This window comes from Pelecanus crispus, chromosome 2 (genome assembly GCF_030463565.1).
Source record: "Pelecanus crispus isolate bPelCri1 chromosome 2, bPelCri1.pri, whole genome shotgun sequence".
Classification (NCBI taxonomy): Eukaryota; Metazoa; Chordata; class Aves; order Pelecaniformes; family Pelecanidae; genus Pelecanus; species Pelecanus crispus.
In genome coordinates this window covers 73,538,259-73,557,861 of record NC_134644.1, presented here as the reverse complement: position 1 = coordinate 73,557,861, position 19,603 = coordinate 73,538,259, and positions in this window count along the sequence as shown.

The window sequence follows — 19,603 nt, the reverse complement described above, 5'->3', positions numbered from 1 at the left end:
GAAAGGCATATAATATGTACACTGTGGTTTAATTTTATCTTAATGAAACAATATACATATAAAACTATCCATTAAATATAAAACAGTGAAGTAATTTGCAAATTTTCCTACGGCATAATAAATTAAGCATGGAGAGCACTAAGGAATGCAATTTGCAGTCATTTATAATGCAGTGTTTTATGTTAATAATTCAAAATCACATGCTATTTGGAGACACTTCTAATTAATGTATTTATGAAATTGTGAACTGTGACTGTTTTGGTTCCATTTAGCTAAACATTTCAACAGAATGCACTTGCTGTTGTTTTCTGTTTGCTTAATGGCACCAGCAAGCATCAAATGTACAACTGGGGAAAGTTGGGGGTGGTATCTGTTGCGTCTTTTTTTATGGGTATGTGTTTTTGTCTGTGTACTGTATACACAGATGTGATTACACTCCTGATCTCACCGAGGAGAAGAAAGTTCTGCGATTATTTGAGAGGAAATAAGGAAAGGAAAGTTTTATGGATGAATAATTAATTGCAAGAAAAGTTCAGTACCTTCCTAAAGAATTGCTAAAATATTCAGTACTTTTCACACAGCAGATCTGTATACACTGTTATTTCTCCTGACTGGTTAATTATGCCTGATACAGCTAGTAAATTTGTATTCATATTTTTATTTTGATATTATTCAGCTTTTTCATTAGACTAAGCATTTGTCACGCTGTTTCTTTATCAGAGTGCTATGAAGAATGTCACGATTCCCCAGAAGGTTAATCTCCTAAGAGGACACTTGCAGGGATTTTGCGGTATTTTGAAATTTCCAGTACATTTTAAGAAAAAAACCCATACATATCAGAATTTGTAGTGAATTATTACATGTCAAGGCCCTGATTCTGAAAGTGGCTTGAAATGAATGGGCTTCTAGGCATACGCAGAACCAGATGCTAATAGTATTCTGTTGTAGCTCTGCACAGGAAAGTGAAGGGAAAGCTCTTGAAATAATTTTCTGTGAACAATCTGTTTCACACAGGAAAGAAAAAAAAAAAAAAAAAAAAGAAGAAAGAAACCTGAGACTCCTCAAACCCATAGTAAAGAGGTCCAAGGCACTGTATGTGGCCCCTTCCACCTTCCAAAACAGTTCTGAGAATTCAGCAGGATTGCTAAATCAAAATTGTCATGTCTCCTGGTAATTTGCAGATCAGTAACTCCATGTTGAATGTTTTATTTCACCACTGTGCTTTCTGTATGGTGGTTGCTCTTTTTCTTTCTTGGTTGCTTGCCTTTTTGCCTTTTTTTTGGGTTGGTTTTTTTTTTGTTTTTTTGTTTTTTTTTTGTTTTAGTGCTTGGGACAATATGTATATGGGTGGGAAAATATTTTAAAAGTTCTCATGGCCTTTAGCTGTGGTCTTGGAAATGGACCAATGTAATCATTAGACTGAGAATTAAAGCTGGGTTTTGACCACTTTGTGTGATTTATATTTTAAACAATGTAGGGACTGTTATGATTTAGGAGGCAATATGGGTGTCTAGGACCTTGTTCCATATTACTTGCCATCATCCAAGTTGCTCTACTGAGTCTTTTTATTTCCTTGGTATCAAATAACAAATATTGGCAACACATTAGATTAGCTAAATGATTACCTTTAATAAGCTACTTCTTCCTAAAATGAAAAACATGACCATATCTTCTGTGTTTCTTCAGTTTTGCCCAGTATGAATGCACTTAGAAAAAGTCCCATGTATTTATATATTCGTCTGCTTCTGTTTCTAGTCCCATACTAAACTGGAATTGCCAGGAATTGTTGAACATAAAGATTCAGATTTGGGGTCATATTTCAGGTGAGTTGTTCTATTTGAATGTCCTTTCTTGCTGGGTTTTTAACTAGAATTTGTCTTTCACTAAATGAAATGGATTTGTGGGAGATTCCATAAACAAGGCTCAAATTTTTGGGTGAAAATTTTTATCCAAGCTATGTTCTTTAAGAATATCTCTTGTTTTAAAGTTTTTTTTATACCTGTGACAGGAACCTAAGGTGTTAGAAATGTCTGTGGTGCATCAGTACAGGATGTAAGGTGATGTAGTGTACTGGGAAATATACTGTGAGATAGGGGGCATATGGAATAGATGTTCTGTGGACTTTGCTAACTAATCAGTTATTACCTGTTTGCCAACAACCATGGTGGTCTGGATGCAATGACCCAGCTTTATTTCGAGCCGTATGCTCCCAGGTTTATGTCTGAATCTGAGTTTTATGGTTTGTGCCCACCTCTAAAATTAATTTACAGTCACACAGAAGGAAAGTGCCTTTGGTATTTTGTTTTTTATTTTCTTCCAGTTTGAACAGAACATTTTCACTTTATTGTCAGGCATGGTGGCTGCTTACAGCTTCTGTTTCAGCCCTGTGGTATTTCAGCATTCAAAAAATTATGGAAGGCTTTTTTTAAAAATCCTTTCTCCAGTGGTGGGAAAATGGCAAATCTTGGGAACATGTGCACATTTCTTTTTTCTTTTAATTATTTTGGCATGATTTATGGGACTAGATCTACAGCTGCCTAATCCAAATGCTATTCATTAAAGGTACTGGAAAACAAAGAAAGCCCAAAACACAGATTTTAACTGTTCTCCTCAAAGTGATATTGCCATTTCTGACGGTAAGTTTGTCTGAAAATTACGGTTTTCTTTTTTAACATATACAGGCATAAATCAAGAGTAACTGTATCAAAATCAGTTCAGTAACAATTTTGTGGGAGTGATTAGACACCTATACCTTTTACAGTTTGTAAATAGTATCATGATGTTTTGTCTCACATGTTATTATCAGAGGGTGGGAATCATTGGTGTGTCTGAATGTAGGTACTTCAGCACATATCAAACAAGAGTTAAATTAACCACCACGTTCTGAAAAGAATAACAAATCCAAGCAAATTTAACAAGGATGTCTTATGGATCTCCACCACGTGGCATGTGAAGATTATCTTTAAAATGAACATTAGGGACCTTCAATGTGGATGTAATTATTAAATTGTATTGGTTGATCTGAAAGTTCAGCAGAGGAGCTGCCATTCCTTGGCATTCTAATTATCTTACAGGATTTTTATTTGGTGATTTATGTAGAATTCATCAGAGTTATTTCTGTAGAAACAGTGCTCTCTTTCTGGGGACCCCTGTTGCTTTACCTCCTTCTCAATTTGACATGGTTTTTCAAAATGAAAGGATGCTTTTTAAAAAAATTTTCAAAGATACCAAATTAATAGGTTTGAAAGGCACCAAAGAATGACAGGAAAACAAGACTGGCAGAGCTCCTTATGAAGGAAGAAATGCTGTATTTCTATTTCTATTTAACCAGTGTCTACTAACCTGTGTCCTGGGGATAACTGTACCTATGTACCAAACTGTAAATGGATACTAGTTAAGGTAAATACACCATTTCTTTTTTTGATTTCCAACAGAAACTTTACCTGTAAAGTCCTTGTCCCTCCTCTTCCCCCTTGGGCTGTAAGAGGACATGCCTGTCCTTGTTTCCCATTCAACCCAGAACTGCAATTTGGATAGGCAAGATACTCTGGAGGAAGAATAAATGTATAGTAAGAGTAAAAAATATTGCAAATCTCCTTGACTAGCACAGAGAACTCTTTGGTGCAGGACAAACCCTGGGAAAGCTAAAGCTTTGGGGCTCTGAACTGGCTGGGCACTAGAGAAGGAGCAGAAGTTCTGGGCCTATTCTGTCACAGGAGCTCAGAAAAACCCTACATACAGGAAGAAGTTTAGGGGATTTTGGTACATAGCTACGACAAAAGGATAAATTAGCCAATCAGTAAAAGGAAATTCAGCACCTGCTGCAGTGGCAGCACGGTAAGAGGTAAAGGATTTTGCCACAGAGCTTAATCCAGCTCCCACCAAGTTCCCTGGGAACTGAATTCAGCCTTTTCAAGTCAGAGCAAAGGAAGTTTTCCAAGCTGTTCAGAATATTTTTATTGCCACAAACAAAGCTACTGGGTAAGGCATAAGCAAACAAACAAAAAACCCCAGATACAGTAATTACCAGCAGTGTACAAAGTTGTCTAGCAGCAGGCAACAACAAAAAAATCCACATGACCTCTGCTGAATTGTTAAGCATTCGTCTCAGCAGTGTTTGTGACCCTGTTGCATCTGCTTGCCACATGCATTGTGTGGAGGTGCTTGACTAGACCCGATGTTTCAGGAAAATAGATTTCAAGTGCCCCGTTTCTAATATTCTTGGGCAGAGAAGTCAGGAAATCTGAGAAGGAGTTTTATGGGCCAAATTTTCTGAGATTGATCCCCATGGGCCACACTGAAGATGCTGGGACCTGGCCTGCCGTTACTTCTGCCAAGGAGCACAGGGAGAACTTAGCAAGACCTGCTTTATGGAGGCTACACCATTTGAAAAGAAAATCTTGAGTTAAATAACGTTTTCCACATACCATTTAGCCACCAGTGCACTTGAGAAAATAATATCTTTGAGACCATTAAGCAAACTGAAAAATTGGGGAAAATCACTGAATTGATGACCTGCTCTGGATGATGCCCCTAGCTCTTTCCCCCTTGCTTGGTTAAACTTGAAGTACTTGTTTTTTAAAGCACCTGTCTCCCTCTCTCCCACCTGTGATTTCATGCTGTTTGAGCCTAACATAGGTGGGATATGACAGGAATTAACAGCAGTGCTGCCCGACACTTCTGCAACCTGAAATCAAGGGGCAGGGGAAAAAGCTTCTGGCGGCGGCACTTCTTTGGCAGTGCAGAGGGTTAACAGCTGCCGGCGACGCAAGTGAGATAATGGAATAATCTTGGGCAATCCTAAAGTACTGGGAGAAACCAGGCTGGACAGAAAAAAAAAAGCCCAAAACAACCAACTTTCCTCTCTCCAGGGCATTTACACTGCCAAGCAACTTATTTTATGTCCATCTATGATGCGAATGTGTTGTGAAATGTAGCTCACTTGCTAAACATTGTTTTCATGTGTTGTTCAGGACACAGGAAGAGAGAAATGGACTGCATTCAATCTCTATTAAAGAAGAGAGACATCTTCCACAGAATTTATTTTCAGAAGCTTTGCAGTAACTTCATTTTCTTATTAACTGAAATTGCTAGTGAGACAGTTTTAGCAGTGATGCTAAATGCATTCATGGAAAATATGTGTCTGTCTGTCTGTGCTAAATGAATTGCCTACTGTTGTGTCAGCTTGGAGAGAACAGATCTTTACTATAGCATTTGGGGATCTGGGATTAGGTCCTAGTGATAATTCACATGGGAAAAATGTTATATCATACGTAATTACAGAAAGGCAAATATATGGGATGATATCAAGAAAGTGTTACAGGTAGCTAGAGTTGCAGGGAAAAAGGAATTTGTAACCCACAAAAAATTTCTGACATTAATATTGTGGCTGTTGAAAATTGAGAACAAAAAAAATGGGAAACTGAGTTTTTTGGGAATCAAAAGTCCAAAATGGAAATGTGCTTTTGGGGCATTTTTTCATATCATCATGAAGCAAGCTGAGAGATAAATTAAACTGATCCAAAACACACTGGGTCACCAGAAAAGCATGTTTTCTGATCATAGTATGTTGAAGTTGAAGATGGGGAGCATTATGCTCCCGCTTTTCCCACAAAAGCCTAGTTCCCGGTTTGGGCTACATCTCTCATAACGCATCTGTAGGGACACAGTCCCCATGGCAAATCCTCTTCCTGAAGGAGGAGACTGCAGGGCGCCACAGGAGGCATGGGCTTCTGGGAGGCAATGTGCCACTGAAAGGCAATTGGGTTTAAGCAGAACTGCCACAGAATGAATGGCTTAGGTCAGTCCGGCAATCTGAGGAATTCTGATTTGGAACAAGTCCAAGCAAGAGAAAGTATTTAATGGTATCTGTGACAGAGGTGGTGGTGGTGGTAGCGGGGGGTGGGAAGAGAGAAAATTTTGTCAAAAATAACAAAAAAATAATCTGGAAAAATTTCAGCATTGTGGAAACTATATTTTTCATGTGAAATTCACTCTGAGGGAGTGGACTAGATGATCATTGTAGGTCCCTTCCAACTGAAATACTCTATTCTAAGTGTTACCAAGCTACCGTCTTGATAGTCTTCAGGATGTTAAGCCATAACTTCCTGAAACTTGGAAGTGCAGCTTTAACTCTCATGGAGATAGTCTTTTACTCTTTTACTTACTCTACTGTGTGTATTATATATTGCACAGGCTTAGGAAAGCTGTATCTTTAGAGTAGCACTTGTTTGAAAGACTTGAGGAATACATGTAGAGACCCTGGGCATCACACAGACTGCACTATTTAGGCTGAAAAAAGGCTGGAGTTCCTATCTTATCCCACAGACTTATCTCTAACACCTCCTCAGAGGCGAAGCATGAGCTATAACTAGCAGAGTGGGGTGAATCATTACTGGCAGGTCATACAGGTACACACTGCAGATTTCAGGTCAGCCCAGCCCTCTAGGAAGCACCGCTTCAGATTGCCCCCAACTCATTTGAAGAGTCAGAGATGAGGTTAATTTGGAGGGTGGGGAGGGTTGTCTCAGCTGTAGCCTACCAGAGAAAAACCTGCCGTGTCTTGTGCTCCCTTTCAGAGTGAGCTAGGAAGACAAGAACTGCACGGGGTGCTGAGCTGCAGGAAATGTTGGCATTGGTCAAGCTGTCACACTGATGTGTATGGAGGGCTGGACTTGGGGCTGCCCAGCTGAATTTCTTCAACCAAGACACTGTCTTTCAACAGCTCCACAATAATACTGTTTTTATGCACGTTTCTGTATAAACAGAAGGTATAGGACCATGTTCCATCTGTGTATCTGTCTGTGCATCCTTGTCTCCAATAACTTCTGCTCATTTCAAGCAAATTTGACCAAGGAGTATAACTTTCTAGGTATTTCTCAGTATTTGCCAGTTTGTTTGTAAGATGTGACATATCAAACATGGAGCTACATAAAACATGATAGCTGGACATGTTGTGATGGCTCATTTGCAAGATTACGCTGTTGCTGTTCACTCAGTATTACCCTCACTTTTCCCATTCCTTACTGCTTTTAAAAGCAGGATGAAGAGCAGGAGCAGCTGCTGCCAGGAAAGGAAACTGCAGGAGCCAGAGTGACACACATGAGGGAGTGCAAAGACGCAGGCTTTCACCGCTAATGACCTTGGCTTCTAGCACATCCCATGATCAGAGTAACTGCTTCTAGAGCTGGAAGGCATGGGGGCTGAATCTGTGCATCCCATTTAGGGCTCAGGGAAAGGAAAAAAAATCTGCCCTGCTTAACAAACTCAGTGAAAAATAGGTGAATTTCTAGTCATGGTTACTGCAACCTTATGCGGGAAAAACACTTTCAGGAATTATTTTATTCCTTAAAAAAAGACTTACTGCTCCATAGCTATTAGAGGGACACAGGCCAGTACTTATTTTGTCTCCCCTTCTGCTCTCTGCTGTTTCACATACTCTTGAAAGCATTTTGCTCTGTGTCATTCCTGATGGAGCGTTGCTCTTGTTTTTACCACTCTGTAGGTGCAGCCCTTTTCCTCATGAGCGATATAACAGAATGGCTTACTTTGGTGTGGTTTCCACTCCAACCACCTCCTAGTCAAGAATAAGACCTGTTTAGGTGACTGGTGATGTTTCTGTTAGCTGTGTAGTAGCATTAGCAGCTGTGTGTAAAACTTTCCAGCTTCTTTGGAAACCTTACCTAGAAGGTTCTTGCCAAATTGAGAGTTAAAGTCAATAAAATGAATTAAGTCCTCAGAAAGTCGTGTCTGCCCTTCTGCAGTGATGATCTTTGCATAGACTCAGGAAAGCCGTTCATAGTCAATTTTGTTCTTTAGCGCAGCTGTGTACAAACGAGTTGGAAAACTACTAAATAAAAATGACAGGTATAGACTCTTCCACCAACTGTGTTAGCAGGTGACCACGGTAGCAGGGAGGCAGTGAGGAATTGTGCCCCAGGAACATCCTTGGGAGCTGTTCATGTCTGAGGCTGGTATGTAAAATTCCACCTGTCATTTCACCGGGTGCTCCCTTGGCATCACATTTTTTTCCTTCTCTCCCTATTTATCTTCTTTTATGTGCTCATGCTGCCTTTCTGTTTTTCATTATTTGTTTTTTCTGTTTTTCTCCTGCCTATTTTTTTGTTTCCATTTTCATAACTGGAACGAGAATCTGATAACTTCCCATTTGAACACTTGCTCCGTGATATTTGAATGTAATAGGAATTAAAAAAATTAAATATGTCCATTCTGTGATGCTTTTCATTTGGGTTCTTTCTGCACATCCCCAAGGACAATGCACACTAAATGCAGTATGGTCAAACTTAAATATTTAGGTTCATTAAGAGACAATCAGAAATTACCTATAAAGTTGTTTCCTAATGGAAATATCTCTAGGGGAAGGTTGTTGGGGAACGATATTTCTTTAATGTGGTAGACATGTAACACGTACAAAGTTAAGTACTGAGTATATTTGGCCAGTTGATTTCAGTAAAGGAAAATTCCTGCATGCCAGTCTACACTACTGTGTGAATTATCCATGAATATTGAATTGGTTTTGCAGAGGAAATATGTAAAAGCTTGAAAGTGACCATCACTTGACCTCTGCTCCAAGATGGACTGTGCAGTTTAGGAAACAATGGGGAAAAGAAAGTTCTTTTCCAATCAGAATTTGATTGTGAAATAAATAAGAGGTTATTTCCATGCAAGTTTGTGAGCTAAAAGGAAGAGGAAAAACTCTATATGCAGTAGAAACATCTATTTTCAAAGCTTTTCATAACCTTTTGACCAAGACTAAGACTCTGTTTCCATTTCCATGGCCTGTATAGAGTCACAATGATCACAATTGGCTGCACTGGGTGTTTTGTTTTCAATGAAAAAATTAAGGCAAGATGTTTTTTTTTCCATCCTGGATATTTTTTCCATCCTGGATTTTTTTTTCCGAATCATTCCCAATTGACTCACCATTATAGAATCATAGAATCATAGAATCATTATAAGGCAAGATGACACTGTGTGCTTAACAGTGTTTCCCAAGTACAAATACTAGGATTGCACAGCTCACCTTCCCTCAGCACAGAAAGGCTAGGTTGTAGGCACCTCTCCCTGGCTATAACTGCGTTATGCCATGTGATGCAAAATGGCTTCTTGAGCAATGCTGCAAACCTGCTTTGTCTCGTAGAGAACTATTTTTGTAAGAGGTTTGATAAATTGTCTTGTCACACTTGGATTAAACTATTGATTTACCAACACACTTTGTATGTTGACCCAAGAAAACACAGTGGATGCTATTTAGAATATTACAAACCCTCTGCCATATGCATGTTGTCTAGCCTACACTTCAACCCTATCACCTTTCAGCAGATTGCTTTAGACAAGAGATCTCATGGGCAGGGAATCTGCAATGCATATAAGCTTTCTTGCTCATTTAATACAAGAGAGTCCTAGACACTGACCTTGTCTATAGCTTCCAGCTTGGCAAGGCTGCAACACCGCAAAGACCTGCAAATCCCTTTTTAACAAGGCTACCTGAACCCAATGGCCAAGGTCCAAACAGATGAAAACTTGAAGATGTCCAACAGATCAGTTGTCTATACCATTAAGTAGAAAACTGATGCTGCACATACAGGTGTCTGCTTACATGGTTCAGTACCAGCTCCCAGCACAACAGCATGTCTGTTGTCAGTTCCTAAAACACTACATATATTGTTATTTCATTAGTGAACTGTGGAAGGGTCTTTTACATGGTAGATATGGAAGTGCAAATGTTTACCCAAGACATCTCACATTTTCAACCAAAGAGCATATTCCATCAAAGAGGATTTTCTTTTCAATTGTTTGAAATACACAACAGTTTGGCTCTGGGCTGGAGAGCCTAGAGAAAGTCTCCAGGTGAATGAGAATGAGTCTTTTTATCTGTGTGATTGCACCATGACATTAAAGGATGAAAAAATGTGTGAGTTAAGAAGTTGTTTGGGGAGTGCGTGGGGAAAGGAATGTGTAGGGATTCCCATATTCCCCCAAGCTTGTTTCTGCAGCCCTTTCCATGAGCCTAGCAAAGAACAGAAGTGACCGGATACGGAAGTGCACACAGTGAGGATTGTGAACACCTGAGTGCAACATGGCATGTTGGTTTCCTGCAGGAATTTGCTGCTTCACAATAGCAACCTTCTCTTAGCTGAGATCAACATTTCCAGTAGCTTCACTGTAAGCAGGGCTCGTCCCATTGTAGTTGATATTTCTTGACTTTTTCATTGCTTTCATAACTGTTGTATGAGCTGTTTCATGGAAGTGTTACTGTATGCCTAGCACCAGCAAGCAGTATTACATTGAAAAAAAAATATTAAAGACATGCGTTTGGCCCCAGGGAGAAAATAGATAATGACTAAGCCTAAACCACAGTTCAGCAAAACTGTATCAATTAGGGGTTACCATTTGATGGAAACAAAACCAAAGACAATTCCCACTTCTGGTTTACACAGATCAGCAAAGGTCAAGGTAGTGTCAGATATAAATGCATGAGCAAAAAGGCTTCACTTTTGTCCTGCCTAGGAATAGTTTATGTGTTACAAACTATACCATGCTTGCTTTCACCAGTGATAAAGGAGGAATGACATAGCAAACTATAGTAGTTGCATTTTAAAGCAATAGCTGAGTAACTTGGCAAAATTGCTAGTCTATTGCCTATCATATACATATTTAAATACAGGACCAGGGACCTCTGCACTGCTCAGAATTTCCCATATAATTTTTTGTGCTGGCTCGTACATGATGCCACTCAGCTTCTGTGACACTAGGTCAAATGATGTCATATCGTAGGACGTGATATCCCCCGGTACACGATGTAGTATAACAACCTCTTCAGCTTCTAAACAGAAAGAGACAAGTACTCTTGAAACCTGGATATTTTGCTGCATTGTTATTTAAAGATTTGGAGTGCCTGTTGACATAGCAGTTAGTCACATATTAATACTTCACATAAAAATAATAAAGTGCAAAAACCCACCACCCACAATGGATACAGTTAAAATTGTCACCCTTTTGTTAGCTTTACATTCAGATAAATTAAAAAACAAACAACTGAAGTCCCTGCAGAATCACCAAATCAAAACCTCTTAAATCACCCTCTGAAGCTCATGGAGGATGTGCACCAACTAGCATATCAAAGGGAGGGTTTCCAGAAAGTCCTTGCAAAACAAAGCACTACCTCTGAGCCTGATAGCCCTGGGGACTGACAGCAAGAGCTACTCAACTGCACTTATCTGCGAAGGCTGGAGGGTGAAAGTGGCAGATGTATAGACAAAGGTGGTGTCCTTCCTACAGCAGGCTCTGAAAAATTCAGGGTTATCACTGACATCTTGAGCAGTGATCAGCAAAGGACAGAATGTGAGTGTAAGAGTGGAAAATATGATACCTGTGTTTGCAGGAAGCCCCTGACAGGCAGGAATGGCAGTCGTATGTAGCTGCTGTATCACTGCTGCCAATATAAAACCACTGTGTGTATCCCAACCACACGTAACAAAAGCACCCAGATAAAAGGTATAGCAGGTGAGGTTTCATTTGCGAATCCTGTTTCTTAGCTGTTTTGTGATATAACACATGCCCAGCATTGTGGCCTCTAGGCACAAGAAGTGAAACTCAAGAATGAAAATCATCAACCTGTGATCATGTGAGATTAGAAACACCGCCCAGAAATTACACCAAACATTACCAAAACAAAAATAAAATCAGTCAATCAAACTGTTGCTGGGCAACCAGCAGATAACTCTCATCCTATAGAAGGGAATTATACCACTCTTTTGTCCACAATCACCAATATAATGATCTCCAAGCAGGCTCCACTCTGGCTTCAGGCTTGCAAATTCTTTTCATGCACAGATATCCTGTACATGAGGACAGATGGGGAGAGTACCAGTAATGAAAAACACTGTCTGCTAAGTTTTCTGGAAAGTAATGCAAAAGGATAGTCAGAAGAGAAGTCTAATTAAAAGAGCTGCTTGCTGGCGTGTAGCTTTCTGGGTCCTTGCTGTTCCCTATTTAGGCAGAAAATAAAATATTTCCCAGTGTAAGGAGGGAAACTATTTCTCACAGAGAAGGCTGCTTTTCATCTGGATTTCATTCTCTGCTTTTAAGAATAGGGCAGGGTAAATGATTTGATCTTTGTAGGCTGACTGCCAAATCAGAAAAAATCCACTAAATTCCAAATACCCATGCTGTACTTCCCAGAATCACTTGTGAAGTTTTTGGTAGTGATAATCTCTGTCTCTGACTGAATGGATTACATAAATACCCTCTGCAATGGAGAACCCTATCAGAAGAAACAGGATTCCTTGTCTCAAAATATTCTTTAGTCAGATGTTGAAGATACTTCCAGAAAGATCATAGACCTTTTCTTCAAGCATGCCCCAAGTGTACATTTCTATCAGCCCTGTTCTTTTCTGGTTGAGAGGTCCTGATACATAATGTTAGATGTTCATCAACCTTTCCCTCCCTAAGGAACTTAAAGATTCTGGTTAGTATAAGTTCTTTTTTCTTATTTTACTTCTATATAATTTTTAGTGGTGTTCAAAATAATTGCTCCTTATCATTAATTTCATAGGCAGCCCCTCTGTCTCCTCATCTTAACTTTTGGTACTGGTTAGGTTTGACTACTGGTTAGGTTTATAAATCTTTTATATCACTGGGACTTTTAGTGCATGCATTTTGCAGCTGTGTTGTCTTCCACCTTCCTTCTAGAACTTGGTGTGAAAATAAAGACATGGTGATTTTATTGTATTTTACCTCCTGTTCCTCTATGTGAGTGACTGGAGCAACATCTACCATACCAGTGGCATCAATGCTATTCTGAAAGCTGTATGTCCATCATTGCTCGTCCAAGTAGGGATGAAGTCAAGGTTTTTGTGGTTGAAGGGAACAGGCTAGACACTTGTGTTCTTGCATGAGATCAATTCACATCCCTCTAGTGCAAATGCTGGCAGGTTTTATACAGCTTGAGCTCTGTTCCTCTAGGAGTTTTTCCAGTTGCATTGACAAATGGACCCTGCCACAAACCCATTCAGGTCATGCTTGCACACCAGTTGTGACTGGTTTTGAACTCAAGCCTTTCGTATTTGAATGCTTCAATGCTAATCCAATTTTCCCCTTAAAAAAAGAAAAAGAGAAAAAAATGCTATTTGTTCATGATCATAATAAAAATCTAAGTTTTGCTGGGTTTCTTAAGGGATGATTTGGCTCAGGCAGATACAAACACACCAGAGAAGGTTAGCATAGATCCCGAACTCTGGGCCCACCGCTGCTGCTGCCCTTTATTCAGTCACCCACAGCTGCAGTAATTGGATCTTTAGGTACAGGTTAATGGGATAATTAGCCAAACGAGATCAAATTTGTACACTGTGTTGAAATGGATGGTTGCTGTCTCACAGCTGCCTGTTGTATGCTGCTAGGGCAACCTGCCTTTCATTTCAATGGCCAATAAAGTAGGAGATGAATTAGACATGGGTGATTCTGCCTGCTCAATGGTGGTGAGGACAGCTTCACTGGTATTGCATTTTAAAGAGCAAATAATACAATTAGCAGTTGCAGCTAGAAGCGTACTGGCAGGGAGGTCTTCTGCTCATCGCTCTCCTGAGGCAGGCCAAGCACTCAAGTCTCAACAGCTTCCATTCGAGGATGTTCCTAGGGAATGGCGCTGCCAAGAGAAGGGCTGTCTGCTAAATTGTCCTCATACAGAGGACTCTGAACACTCTTCATTTTTGTTAATTTTATAATAGAACTGAAATAGACAGTTTTGATATCCCATGGAGCTTGCTTATAGACCTGCATTTCTTCATAGTTCATGGCTGACATGGATCTGACCCATGGCTTGCCTTGCTAGATTGAGAGGAAACAGGCATATGTTCAGACCTAAACAATTCCAAGAATCTTTTCAGAGGAAAAGATTTTAGATTTTAATTTGGGTTTTTAGGACTATCACAAATGGTTTTCAATCAGAGACCACTTTTTAGATCAGGTCTGAGTGACATGAATGAACTAATATTCTTGTAAAAGTGTTGGCAGAGACTTTATTCACCCTACACTGATGGATGAGGAAGCCCACAGAGCAATTTTTAACTAATGCCAGAAACATATTTTGTGGTGGAGTTAGGAATGCCATCCCAGTCTTCAGACTTTTATTACTGACTCAAGAGGCCATCTTCTGCAAATTCAGTGATTCATGCAGAGTGATTTGAAAGGAATGTGTTTGAATGAGCTTCCTATGTATTTGTCACAGTTTATGGCTTTTTAATAACAAATCATTATTATTGTGAATTATTAAGCCCAGAATCCTTCATAAATCTTTTCAAACTGATCTCTATTTATAACCTGGGGAGGGACCTGTTCACTGTTTTTGTTCATTCCACTGTTGTTGATTCATGGATTATTATTACATAGGTTTTAAAAATTTAAAATTGTGTAGGAGAGAGGATGTTGTTCACAAACTCATGATTTTTTACCTTTTTTGCTGTGACAGAGGACCTGTTTGGTTTACACTGCAGGCTCCACTATGGAGCACAGAGACTTACTATGGACAGTGTCGACTACCACCCAGGAGACCTGAGCCTGCGATACAGCAGACATGACTCCAGATCACTGCATTCAACTGGCTATAAACCAGCCGAGGAAGGGGGTAAACTCACTGACACCAAGTCCAGCACAGTTGCAGCCAGCCTCCCTCCCAAATGAACTAACTTAAAATTAGATCGAATATCTCCACCCTACACCACAGTCACATTTGAGATTACAGTGGAGACATGGGCAAGATCCATTTTTCTCCCATTTGCTGCAATTAGAAGCAGCAGTTGTCAATGAGCTAGAAATAACATGATATCTAATGCAAATAAAACACTCTGAAGTTTAGCAAGTCATTTTGAGCTTACAACATATATTTGGACTTTTCTTCCTTGCCAAATTCCCAGAGCGTTCTGTTGCAAGATTAGTAATAACATGGATATGTGAAGGTACATAGAAAGAAGGGATGAAGTGAACCCTTATTTAAACTCTTTGAAAATTGAAAAAAAAAAAAAAAATTGGGGTTGTGTTCACTTCCAGTAATACACTGTGGTTTTTAGTCAGCTGCCACATTGGAGAGTTGGGACTGAAAGCTGTTTTTTTTTCTTAACTCATTCAGCCTTTCCTATACGTGACCAGCATGGATCCTGAACCTGCAAGATACTGATAAATCTATAGGAGGCAAAAGCATTCATCATCTCATAGAAAGCGCTCATTGTCTAGTAGCATGAGGCCATGATGTTTGTACAGTCTTCTAAATTGGTGAAAGCATTAATTACACTGAATAATGGTAACCCTGGTATCTTGGCAGACATCTGAAACCTTGGATAATTATAGCTTCTGCTAAACAAATTTTGGTTCTTCTCTGAATTTTCATTTTAGGGGACAAATAATTTTCAGATAACCCAGTGTCTGAGAAATCAGATGTGAAGAACTGGAGTTTTACCTGTATGAAAATGACTGATAGACAGGAGTAAAAGACTTTTTGTAACCACTTCTGATGAGATCATGTATTTCTCCTAACTCTGAGGCGATGGAAAGCATTGAAAATCAGTGCAAAAGCAAACCAAACAAACTCACAAACCACACTTCTAGCAAAGGAACACAACATGATGGAACATGAAATTAAAAGAAAAAAAATGGAATCAGTCTTGACAAGGATTGGAAAATCTACATGTCAGCAAAAATAAACTTGTTACTTAATAAGGTTAATAATAGATAAAGCCCCCTAAAGACAAATTGTTATCACAGTTGACGACCATTTTATTAAAATGTTAATGGCCTGAGGCAAAAGCAAACTGTTCCCTTAATCTGCCAGAAGAACTGCTTTCTCAGGAATTATATACGCCAGAGCACTTGGGATATGAGCTAACTGTAATAAGCATGTTTGAAAATTGGAGCATCCACAGCTTGTGAATTTGTGACGAAAAGGGAATGGATCTCACATGTCTCAAAATGGCTGTGCCCTTTTCTGCCAAACACAACTTTCACTTGCATTTTCGAATGAAAAATCTGTTGGATTCAATTGCTGCAGTCAAAAGAGCTGAGGTGTCTGTGACTGAAGAAAGGATTTTTTCTTTGCCTTCTTCCATGCTAACTGTGAAAAAGGTATAGCTTAATAAGGGTAATTGCTGTAATAGCAACAGAATGAAAATATGTTTTCATCAGCACCTCTAAACATGGCAAAACTATGAAGCAACCTGGCAGGTATGCTAAGCATTCAGTGAATTGTGATAGATTGCAGTATGATTCGTCTGGGATGAGAATACCAACAAAAGAGCCTCCACAAGATTTGATGAAAACTCACCCTGTACAGAGAGGCTTCTTTCTACAAGCAAAGTATCAGCTCAAAACACAATGGAGCTGATGAAGTCTAGTTCACGTCCTGTATTTCCTTGTGACACATGAAATGCATATCCCTCAAAGCCCTCAGACACCTGAGCAATGAGGAAGAAAAGATAAAGCAGAAAGCATTTGTGATGCTGAATGCTGCATTTCTTCTCAATTTATCTCAATGGCAAAGGTACAAAAAAAAAAAAACCCATAAAAGCTATGCTGTAAATACATGCCTAACACTCAAATCTCCTCTGTCGAAGTTTGCGTGAATTAAAACGGAATGACTAAGACTAAACCAGTTCAGCACAACTGAGGCTGTTTCCACCTCAGAGGAGGGAGGTATATCCTGATTCCCAAGCGATTCCAGCGTGGGGGATCCAGGAATGGGGGACAGTCTGATCCAGGAATGGGGGACAGTAGCTCCACCACTGAAGCTGGCTCGTGTGTGCAGCAGGAACTCAGACTCCTCTATGTTTGGTTTGGGGAGGAATATTACCAAACCTTATTTCCTTCCTTCCTCCCTTCTTTTACCCAAGGTCCATGGCAATGCTGGCAGAAGTTCTGCTGGAGGCTTTTGGGGCAGGGAGGCAAGTGTGCTGAGAGCAGCCCTGTGTTGGGCCACAGCCAAGAAGGAGTCTGGGAAGAGTCATAAAAGGCTTCACCCTGACCCAGACGGCATTGTCTGTGGATGTAGTGTTTATATGCACTCTAGGTCCCCTAGTAAGATAACACAAGGGGTTATACCATTGTCTTTTCAGTAGCATTTATTCTTATTTTTAACCATATTCATAACTTCATATGCATAACATATATGCAGTTTTTAACATGGGTTCTCCACTTTCACTCAAAGAGTTCAACTGTTCAAAGTGAAGCTTCCTCCTGTGCCTTGCCTTTATAAAACAAAAGGCAAAGGTTTCATCGGTGTATATCTGATCATCAGTCTTTTGGGGAGACACCTACTGTGCTTTTTGTGGCATTTTCTGTGCCAGTGGAATCAGAGAGGGAGCACAGATATTTTGGTGCAGAGATATAAATTAAGGTTTGTAAGACAGTCTTTTTTTCTCTTTGTCACATGTATGCACGCACTTACTCTCATTTAGTGCCTGTTTTCCAGGCCAGCTATTAACCTTCCTTTAGAGAAATGACAATTTTCTGGGCACAATTTATTTAACTACCTTGCTATACCTGCAGTTCATTTAGTCATTTCCTTCCACAACAGATATCAGTCTTCCTCAAAAACTGGGACTTGGTCGAGTATTAATCACTAATAACACTCTCATGTTCTTCCATTCAGCTTTAGTACAATACAAATGTGAGTAGCATTCTCCCCTCTGAGATAACATTTCTTTGATGTAAAAATTACCACCTAATTAATGTAATTAAGAAAACCAATGGGGGAAAAAAGATGGTGTCTACAGGTATTTCTGCATAGTGAAACGAGCAGTGCACTCAAAACACCTTTCCACCTGCCATGATGGCACTTAATCCACCTGAGGTTTGTGCTGCACTTGGGAGGGGTGAAGTTCAGGATATCTACTCATGGGCTAGCCTGTGGTATGCTCAACTGTGCCTGACTTGTCCATGCTGCATCAAGAAATTTGGTCTATGCTAAAGCCCTACACATGCTCTCTCCCATCAGGAGAGGCACCAGAGCTGAGTCCATCTGTGCTTGAGAAAGCACCATGTTTTTGCAATAGGCCTGCTTTGTGTTGAGGTGATGGGATAAACATTTTCTGTGCATCTGCCTTCTTTCATCATTGTTTATTCTGGTTTTTCCCTCAGAGTAACCGTGAATGTATGTTGCCTGTTGAGGGTGGCCCCTTTGCAGCAGTGCATGCAAGACTGACCTGTGCGTGGAAGGTTGGAGGACAGTAGGTAAGCAGTAGCATCCTTCTTGACAGAAACCACCTAAGATGCCACTTTTTCCAACCAATGTAGATAGAGCTATTGCTTTGAAGCAAGAAACAAAGGCCACGACACAGAAGTAAGGAAGGACCTCACAAATTTTAACAAATAAGGTCACATTTCTTTCCCTTCTTCTAACCTGGTGACTGATGTGTAATGTTGCAAGAAATTCAGAAATGGTTCTGTTTGGTGTTAAGCGGAGATGAGGAGGTAGCTAAACTACTACACAGTTTTATTAGGCTGGAGCACTTCTGCATTGTAGCATCAAGAAATACAGTGCAGCAACACAGCCCCTCAGTTTGGTACTTTGTTGTAGACAGCTGGGCAGACAAGGTTGACACCACCCACATAAAAAGCACAGACTGTCAAAAGCAGCATCTGGAAAGGGTGGATGGCAGACTTTCGGGGGGCCTCCCCAGTGAGCTCTGCAGTGAGGCTGGCGTGTGGTGGGCTTGTCTGCCCGGGGAGCAGGGATGTGGCGAGGCGGGTGTGTTTTTCAGGCTAGAGTCAGCAGCCACAAAAGCCATTGGAGGGGCAGGCAGGACTGCCGTCCACGCAGCGGGGCTGGCCTGCCAGCTCTCCCAGAAGATGACAGTCTCTTGCCTAGGAGTGCCAAGTTGGGGCTGACACAGCCAGATTTCTCGCAAAGCTTGGGAGGAGTGCTGCACTCGTACAGCTGTCAAACCAGAGCTCTCTCAAGCCTGGCCAGCTCAAGCTCTAGTGAGCAAACATGTGCTGGTCTGCGCCCGGCCCAGAATGTCCAGAAAGCCTTAGTGACAGAAATTAACAGCTTCCATTATAGCACTCTAACTTCCCCATGTAGGCAAGCCCTCAGAAGCCACATTAACCCGAGTTTAGAGGGTAATTTGAACTCTCTGGCAAAGGTACTCCCTAACTAAACGTGGAAAATCTCTGTGATGAGCAGTAACAGTGCATATAAAATAAAATAACAGCAGGACTAGGGAATAGCAATGGCACATCTTTCCTTCCAAATTGAATTGTTCACTTTGCTGTGAGAAGGAATAATTATCATGTTTATTGTGTTTGGCTCAATTAGGCTGGAATCTTAGGCCAGGAACCTTTCTTTTTACATTTCTGTAAATGCTGTCCATGTATGGCTGTGTCAGCACTGATTTTGATATCATGAAGGTACCGCAGCTGTCTGCCTGAATTGAAACATGCAAACCAGAACTAATTCTTAAAGTCTCTCTTTTTCTAGTTTTAATCAGCTAAATTTGCTGGTAAACTGAAAGAAAAGCAACCAAGCCTCTTATATAATTTCTATAGAACATTGCCCTTGAATGTACTAGGGACAGAAGTATGGGCTGCAACTGTT